Source organism: Grammomys surdaster, unplaced genomic scaffold (assembly GCF_004785775.1).
Source record: "Grammomys surdaster isolate TR1022 unplaced genomic scaffold, NIH_TR_1.0 147, whole genome shotgun sequence".
Lineage (NCBI taxonomy): Eukaryota > Metazoa > Chordata > Mammalia > Rodentia > Muridae > Grammomys > Grammomys surdaster.
The window spans coordinates 1,501,779-1,511,862 of NW_021604605.1; positions in this window are offsets into that span (position 1 = coordinate 1,501,779).

Below are 10,084 nucleotides of genomic sequence, written 5' to 3' on the forward strand. Positions count from 1 at the left end.
ATACAGTCCTCCCACCACCATGTTGGTTCAGTCTAGAGAACATGGCTATGTCAAGCTTGGCTGTACATGCTGAGGCATCTCACCAGCCCCAGAATCACAGTTCTTGAATGAAGGCTTAGGAAGAATATAAAAGTCTCATCACAACGGAGCAAGCCTGTCTAGACATGGGCCATGCCTACCATCTAGACAGACCTTGGGCTGAAGGACACCTGCACAGCACCTTCTTCAGGCCCTCGTTTCCTTCTTTGAGATAAATGGAGAAAAGCCTTCTTTGCACTACCCACTTACCCCACCACACACAAGCTGGAAACAATGGGCTGCCACTCAGAGAGGCTAAAGTGGATCACATAATAAAGAGAGGGACCTGTTAGGTCTGGGTTGTAGCTTTCCAATATAGGCCTGTATGCCCCCTACATAGATTGATACTAAAAATGAGATGACTTCATTGTGGGTTACACACCTGTGGTGGAGAGTGACTTCCTTTTGGGCCTCCTACTCTACCTCACACACACTCACACACTCAGCTGGTCATCAGATGCACTCTGGTACTTTCACATTTGAATTACCACCATTCCTTTTAGCTAAACAGCTAGGATCTTTTCTCAGGATAATCAAATGTGGTTAAATCAGGCCTCAAAATCCAGTGTGTCATGGATTAGAAAAATGTCATCTTTGGAGAAGAGATGGAAGCCAGTGGCAATTCTATTGTGCTCTCCAGAATAAGATTTGGTGGCAAGCCAAAGTGTACATGGAAATTCAACGGACGCATGGCCCTTTAATCACATAAATGTTTAGAATAAAGTACACTCAGTGTGTCCTATATGGGCATAGCACTTTACAGGAGGCATCCTATCCAACTTTTAGTGAAATCCCATTTCTTATTAGGACCTATATGAACAGACACAACCAGCCAGCAGGAGCAGTTGGAAGAGACCAATGCCAAACCAAGAAAGGAGTGTGTGATGGGACAGGTAGGTGGTGAAGGCAAGGCTAGACCATGCTGCTTTGAAAGTAGAGTCTTCTAGCAGCCTTGGTATTGCTGAAGTTTGGACTAACTGCAGGCTGGCCCTTGAGCAAAACAGAGTCAGAAGAAACAGACCTCTGCTGTCCCCCCCACCCCTTGAGGAGTGGGAGACGAAATCGTATCTGCTTCTTAATGGATGCAGGGTGGGCCACATGTGCCTGTCAGAACATAAGAGAGTGTTCTGGAAATCTGCTCAGTTTTGTCCACTTTCTGACTACTTCCCTACACTAAGACAGGCTCCTTCCCCAGACTGGCTGTGGCTCACTTTGTGACATCACATGACAAACAATTGGCATAATGACTTGTTGCCTCACTACTGAGGCTAACATTCAGTGGCCACAATTTGTCAGGGCACCTGTCCTGGAAGGATAGGCAGTCTGGACTGTCTTGTGGGATGTGTAGTGCTTCGGAGTTCAGAATATAACTGATGGCCAAGGAAGATGACCGTCTGCCTGAGCAGTTTACCAACAAAACAATGCCTGAAGGTAACCACTCCACGAGGCCTTTGAGAACATATAAAAAGAACAACATCCCTGTAAGTATCCCAGACAAAAGTCCATCTCTGGAGACACCTAGCCCGTGTAAAGATGGCTCTTCCGATAATGATAAAGATTGCCCATCAGCTGATATTGAGATGGAAGTGGCTGGGAATGATCCCACCAGCTACTTATGGTACCTCGGTTATGGCTCCATGATGTTTCTATACAAGCTACGCAGCTCTATCCTGAAAGCTGCCCTCTTAGCCATATCTATACGGGAGAATACTGTGAAGGAAGAGAAGGAGCAAGAGGAAAAGGAGGCGGAGGAAGTGGAGGAAGAGAAGGAAGAGGAGGAAGAGGAGGAAGAGGAGAAGGAGGAAGAGGAAGGGAAGGAAGAGGAAGACAAAGAGGGGAAGGAGGAGGAAGAAGAAGAGGAGGGAGAGGAGGAAGAAGAAGAGGAGGAGGGGAAGGATGAGGAAGAAGAAGAGGAAGAAAAAGGAAGAAGAAGAGGAGGAAGAAGAGGAGGAAGAAGAGGAGGAAGAGGAGGAAGAGGAGGAAGAAGAGGAGGAAGAAGAGGAGGAAGAAGAGGAGGAAGAGGAGATGGAGGAACAGCAGTACGAGGAGTATGAAGAGTATAAGAATGAAGAGGACGAATATCAGTACTCAGAGAATGACTGTATAATCTGTGTGGTACTCAGATTCATAGACATGTTCGTGAAGGCAGGGAGAACTCTTCCCTGAGGAAAAAAATCACCATTTTCCCTGTAAACGAACATGCTTAACTCTTACTTCAAAAAATAAACCTCGTGGTAGTAAATTAACATCTTAAACTTGCGCCAAGAGTCTGTGTGCGATGCTATCTAACCCTCGGCACTTTCCCCAAGCCTGGCCTTCCACACACTTAGGTCAGCCTAGCCCTTTCATGGACAGCAGCAGCATTTCTATGACATCAGCATCAGGGTGCAGAAGGGTGTGGCTACTGACCTGGTGGTGCCACCTTACAGTACTGAGGTGTCTCAGAGAAGGAGATTCCATTCTCCTGGGTCCCCATCCCCAGGAGATATTGTTAGAAAGTTTCTGGGCAGCAGGTGAGGGTTCAAGCATCATCCATTAGCCCTGTATAAGCACACTTCAAACTAGCTGTCTATCAGCTAAGGGATGAACAGTACTACACACTTACCCCTGAGATGTAGGCCCCTCCTCTCAGTATTTGGGGGTGGGAAATTGCTTGACACATGAGGAAGACTGACATTAGAAATATTTCAAAAGTACCTGCCAAATGTTGCTACATAATGTCCACCACCTAAGACTTCTTAACCCATGTCAAGTAATCAGAGTTGTATTTAAGATTTTTAAGATAAGTACCTGGGTAAGACTCACTCCTCCTTGCTTGGGGGAACCTCTCCACAGAGCTCTTGCACTACAAAAGGACTGGACGTTGTTGTGCTTCTCCATGGGTTCTCCTCTTCACCACAGATTTGCCAGGGCATTGATGTCTGCTCAGTGCCTGTCCCTTGACTGGCCACCGGGTCTCCTGGATGCTGTTCATCCACTATATGAGTTTTGACTGAAATATCAGCATGGGGAAACACACATAGTGTGTATCTTTGGGGTGCAGGGGCAGACAGGCAACTCTATATATCTCTACTATCCAGACAACAGTAGGACCAAAGTAAGCTTGAACACACAAGTAATTTTCTGGTTGTTTTTTTTTTTTATTTCCATAAATGACAAGGTATTTGGGTCTGTGTCATCAAGGTCAGAGAGGCAAAGCTAGAGGGAAGTCTTCATTGCCATCCCCTTCCTGAGAGTGTAGCAGTCTGGATGGGTCTTGGAACACACACAGTGGGTTGTGCTCTACAAGCCAAAGGCAGCTCAACGTTGCCTTGGCTTTAGAGTCTGCACTGCAATACTGAGTTGACAGGGCTGTTATTTAGCTGCTGACTTTGCACCATATCTGCCCCTTCCTCCAAGCCCATAGTGGCCACACCCTCCTTTCCAAGGGACCAAGCTCTAAAAGTCACTCCAGTGACTCAGTGTCCTTGCTGCCTGTCACAGGCATTGCAGTATGCACACAATCATGCATACACAGTCCAATGCCATGAAAAGACTCTTCCCTTACTTTAGCTCTAGGACCACAAACAGGAACTGAGGCCCAGAATCGAGTTAACTACTCCAGTCTGAGGAACCCTGGCCTATGAACCCCAGCCCAGCTACCCTGGTGGGCTTTAGAAGGACTGCTGTTTCGGGAAGGTTCAAGACATATTCTGCAGCTAACACCAAAATAGATCCTAATAACTCCTTTCGAAGCTGTCAGCAGTAGGTTTCACACACTGGGAACATCTGTCACTGCTTTGTCAAGTCTGCACTCTGGCCAGGGCGAGGAGTCATTGTCCATTACCCTGTTTCATGGTGTTGTCATCTCTATGAGCATTTGATTGCTGGCAGTCAAGTTCTGGTAGGTACTCAGCATGGAACACCAACACAACTCACAGTCTGACTCATTTTAAGGCAAACTCAACCTAAAGCTGTTGGGAGGAGAAAATAGCAATGCTTACCTTCCTCAGACCCCCTGCATCAGGACAGAAACACATCCCAGCCCAGCTCTTCAGACTCAAAGCCATGTTCTGTGTTATCTGAAACTCCACTGAACTTGATAATTCAATGTCTTTCCTTGCACAGGACAAATGTGTACCTGCTTGGTGACAGGATCACTGGAAAGGCTGACACTAACTGGTACCTATCTATGGAATTCTGAGGGACCTAGCAGGACAGGATAGAAACGTGTAGAGAAAAACACTGAGGGGATAATGTGTGACAGAGGTCACCATTCCCTAGGGGAATATACAGGAGAGAGCAACCCCTAGGCCTAGGCAGGGGGCTTTATAGCTGTGTGAATTGTCATTAGCACAGAAGGATATTCTTTGTTCTTCTGCTTTTCATGCTTTTCTATGTCACTGCCACCAACACTCTTAGCTTGTCAGAAGAGATATGAAAACAGATTTCTTGAGAAACAAAAGTGAACCCTTCCCTTGCTTCTGGACCACAGGAGGCACCCATCAGCAGGTAAGAAAATATGTCCAGTTAGTAGATCGAGACATTCTCCCAAGAAGACAGATCTAACAGGAGAAAAACATCTCACCAGACTGAAGACATCTCTTCAGATATAGGTGCAGGAAAGGGTTTGGTGCATTGAACCCCGTTGCCCTTAATGTAATCTGCAAACTACACAAGGCATTATATCACAGGCCACAGACCTGAAGTCCTCAAAATCTTGTTTCTTGGTGCGTTCATAATCTCAGGGTAAAGATGGTCTGGTTCATGGAAAGAAACACTGAGGTTTTCTACCTGTGTGCATCCACACTTACGAGAGAGGCTGTGAAGCACTGGCAGGAGGCTTGGGCTGGCAAGGGTAGCCCCTGGCCAGTCCTGCATAGATATTGAATCACATAGCAGAGAGAACTATATATAGATAGAGGTGGGTTTGTGCAGGTTCAGGCTTCCAGGCTCTGGGCCAAAGGTTGACCTTTCCTTTTCTTGCAGCATGTCCTAGAAACTTACCACTCGGGATCACTCAGTCTTTGACCACGGTCAAGAATAGTCTTCCACCTCCAGGTTTCTCAGCCAGATTTCCAGTTCAAGGATCCCACACTCAGGTGACAGAATGTCTAGAGCCATGGATAAGCACACATAGCCAAGTTCAGACTCACATGATACCACTGCTGATGTGGATTCCTGGGCCTTGAATGCTCTTCCCAGCCATAGACTTTAATACTTTTACCCAAATTCTGACATCTCTTATGCAAGAGGTATAATTGGACACATAGCAACACATGTTCATGCACCTACACAGAAGTATTTACCCACTACTCCAGTGTATGAAACCAATACCAATACATACATACTTAGCCAAGCAGGCCTAAAGCCACCCCTTCTGCATCAAGGACTGGAAGTCCATTTATATGAGCATGCAGTAGTCTGAATTGGACTCTGAGAAACAATGTTGGAATCAACAGACTCTGGCAAGCTCTGATCATTCAGTGCTGGGGCAAAGTCTGCATGTATATAGTCAGAGCCAGAAAGGAAAGCGAATTAAGAAGAAGAATGAGAAGGTTAAAGGAGTCAGGATGAAGCCACGCAAAGGCAGTGCTTAGTATGCTGAAGTCTTGCTGAAAAGTCTAGAAAAGGTGCAGAGGACACTGCCCTGATGAATGAGTTGGGAGGTGGGGCTGTGGGAGGAGCAAGGCAGGGCACTGAGTGTTTGGGACGGCTGGGGTCCAACAGGAGAACTATCCCTAGCTGGACTGTTGAGGTAATGTAGGGGTGGGGCTCAGAGGGCTGACATAGAAGTCAGGGTAGGACACTGACTACTGACATTGCAGGACAGGGATGTGAGACTAGCCAAGCCAGGATGTGAGTGGGGCTGAGAGTAATGAGGTAGAACCGGAAGGGCTGAGGAAGGAAGAGAGCTGGGCTGTGATTTCTGAGGTAAGAAGTGGAGGCACAGCTGTGAATCCTGATCCAGGGAGGCAGACATGTAGAGTACCAAAGAGAGGTTGGGGCTGGAGTGTGAGGTAGGACTTGAGGACCATCCATGAATACTGACCTAGGGCACAAAATCTATGGAGTGCCAGAATGAGACCTAGAAATTATGAGGGAATTTTCTTTGAATTCTGGTATAATGGAGAAAGGAGCTGCTGGAGAAGTTGGGCCTGACTGAGATTTCTGAGGTAGAGTTGATGTGTTTACTGGAGGAGTTAGGTAAGCCTGTGAATTCTGAGGAAGGAGTTGGAAGGAATTTTCAGGGGTGGCAAAGCTGATAGAGTAGGGTGGTCCTGGGAGAAGCGGAGGACAGAGCTGTGCATCCTGAGGTAAGGTGTTTGGTGTGGGGCTGCAGAAAGAGGAATAGAATTGGAATACTTGGGCTGAGATAGGATTGTGGGTAGTCCATATGTGTTGTTGTATGGTTGGGCACAGGGCTGTAGGACACTTGGCCAGACCAGGGGGAAGGTGGATATACTCAAAGTGGCTTGTGGAATAGCTGGGCCTTGTAAGCTTAACATTGTCACATGGGAAAGAACATAGCATTTTTGTAGTTCAACTCGGGTTTGAATTTAACATTTGCCACTTAAGAATGGTGTGACATTGGGGAGATAGCTCGGTAGATCAAAGTGCTTTCTATGCAGGCATGAGGAGCTGATTCCCACATTAAAACAACTATGGTTGTCACAAATGCCTATAATTCTAGCTTTGCCACAAAGATAAGGGTCAAAAATAGATTGCTGGAGAGTGCTGCCTGCCAGGCTAGCTCCCAATTCGGTAACAGAATGATAGAATAAGATATCCAACATCACTAGCCTCTACATACAAGCGTGAGTACACACCTTCACAGGTGTACAAATATGTACATATAACGCACACACATATAAAACATGGGAAAATGAATGGTGATAAATGGATGGCATGGTCTCCACATGGTCCTCTTCTGATATGATCACCTCTATTGGCCGTCTGTTCTAAGAGTGAAGGAGCAAGAAATTATGGAAGGCTTCAGAGAGGAGAAACCCCCCACCCCTGGGAGCTCAAAGGAAGGAATTATTCCTACAGAACAAGAGGAAAGAAAAAATTCCCAATGAATGGCAAGAAGGGGTAATTGCTATATTGCTTTCTTTCATTTGCTGCTGGGACCAATCACAAAGGGACTGCTGTGGGTTACTTTGTTGTTGTCTACCAAGCTGGCTTTCAACTAGCACTTTAGTTTTAAACTGCTGGGACTGATCACAGGGCAGATATGGTTCACTTGCTGCCTTTTGGCCCAGGATTTGGAAGAATTTTGTCAACATTCATACAAGTGCAAACCTCCAGGTAGGAATCTGAATCCTCTACATCTCATTAAATCAGCTTCCCCCTGAGCTCAGTGACACCTGCATATTTTTCATATTCCCTTCCAAACAAGAGGACAAAAACCTCACTTATTGGAGAGGAAATAGAGCACTAGCCATGGACTGCAGAGCTGGCTGTTTGGGAAAAGACATTTTAGTAAGAGGTAGCTGCCATGCTTACAGTGTGGACATGGGTGCTTGCTTGAGGGAAATGGGTCACACACTAGTTGGGACCTTTTCAAGGTATCTATTATTCTATTGTGCAACCATTTGGTGCTCTCAGCCAGTCTCCACTCCCTTAGCTGTTTTAACTACCTAGGGTCAGTTACATGGCTTCTCACCCTATGAATGTATGTGGTTGAACAGGTCAGACAATGATTTAAAAGATTAGGGTCTTAGATTAGATACTTAAATTTTTGAGCTCATTTCCTTATTTGTGAAAAGGAGTTTTAAAAGGAGTCCTGGAGGGTTGGAGAGATGCTCAGTGGACATAGTGCTCTCTGTGCCAGTGTGACAACGGGAAATCAGATCCCCAGGATTCATGTAAATACTGGGCAGGCATGGCAATCCACCTGTAATCCCAGCACATGGGAGACAGAGACAGAGGATCCCTGGGACAAATGGGCTAGCAAGCTGGCTGACTAGACTAGGCAAATCAATGACCTCTGAGTTAAAGTGAGAGACCTCTCACTTCACCATATCAGGTAGAAAGTGATCAAAGAAGATTTCTAATGCAAAGGTAAAGACAGACTAAAACCAGAAAAATACAGGTCAATACCTCTGATGAAGACAGAATAAAAATTGTTCAATAAAACGCTTGTGAACTGAATATAGACAGACATCAAAAAGCTAAGGGCCATAGTCTACCCAACAAAAACCTGATGTTCCCTTTGGGTTGTTGGTCAGGGTTGTACAAGAAACACACAAAGCATTAAAGGCCATATTGCTATTGTCCTTGGTTGTTCTTCAGAGGTGGAAAGTCAATCCTATTGCTGAAGACACCATGCACATTAGACACAAAGCCCTGAGGCCTTTGATCTGAATTTAACCTGAAAACCTCCTCTCTGAGGACTAGCTTTCATGGTACCAGAAGGAGCCATGCAAGCTTCAAAAGGAGAGAAACAATCAATAGTCATACCCAGTTATGATGAACCACAACAATGGCTAACAGGCAAGATAATCCCAAAGGTATAGTAGTTGCATACATATCTTGGCAGTAACAAACAGCTCTCTAATCAGGCTTAAGACTTGCTCAACAAAAGGGAAATCATATCTGATACTGGAAACCTAACCAGCTACCCAGGACTAGTGAAGATCTTGGAGGGGAACCTACATCTATCACTTTGCTAAAAGCAACATAATTCCTAACTATTTTCTAAATAGTCATCTTCATACCCACGGTGTATTTCTCATCTTTCATCAAAGAAACTTCTCATTGCAACAGATGGAAACCATTGTGGAAAGCCACAACCAATCAAAATACAGAGTTGTGGATCCTAGTCCCGACTGATACATCTATAACATCAGTCTTGCACCTAAGGCTCAGGAATCATTGTAGAAGAGGGGTCAAAAAGATCAAATATGCCAAAAGAACAGAGAGTTTGCTGTGAAATTTTGTTTTCTTGAAATTTTAGAGGCAACACTCATAAAATCTCACCAACATGGTTACCTAAACATGAGCTGAACAAGAACTCTAATAGACATGTAAGGTGAAAACTCAACCCTACACAAAGAATGACAGGCAACTCAAGAACACTGACAGCAGGAGAAATACTCTTCCCCAGGGAAGGGTACACCAAATCGTTATCCAATACCAAAACCAAACCTCTTTATATCTGTCCCCTGGTCTGGCCAAGTGTCCTACAGCCCTAAAAACATGAACTGAGAAGGGTGTGTGTGTGTGTGCAACTAAAGCAAAAGGTGTCAAGAAATTAAAGGCAAGCAAGATGGGGGGAAATAGATTTGAATGAAGAAGGGGGAGGGGGAACTAATGTCATATTATAATCTCAAAGAAAAAGATGCACAGGCATCAGAATCTGTACAGTTATGTGAAAGTTTTACAGGGTATGACAGAGAGAAATTACTGGGAAGATCCATGAGTCTCTTGAGTTCCTTGTTTGCTGCTCCTGATACTGGTTCCCATTTCCCCATTTAATGTAGTTTTTTAGACTAATATGCTCAGGGAAGGATAGAAGCTTACATTTTTGCTCTCAGCATAAGGCAAAGCATATAAATACATGGACAGAACAAATTCATTTAGTCATATAGCCCTTTGATCATTCCTTCATTTAACAGACATTAATGACTTTCTTTAAGTAGAACTGTGCAGATACTCCGTGAACAATAAAAATCATTCTAAGACAATGGGTCCCGATATCTTGAAGCCTATTGTAAGCTCCTTGGAATGTATCAAAATTGTTTTTAGCAGACTTTAATAATTAATGAGATGAGAACACATCCATTTATTCACATCCAAGGAAAGAGTCAATAGTACTGTATTTTTGAGATAGGATGTCAGAGCCTACTTCTTTAGGAATTCTAGCATATACTGAAGACCAGTTGAGACATCTGGCATTGTCTAATGAACAAATACTGGATTCTTGGACTTCTTGTTGATAGACGGCCATTGTTGGATTAGCTGGACCACAGCTTCTAAGCCATTCTAATAAAGCCCATTTTATATATATATATATATATAT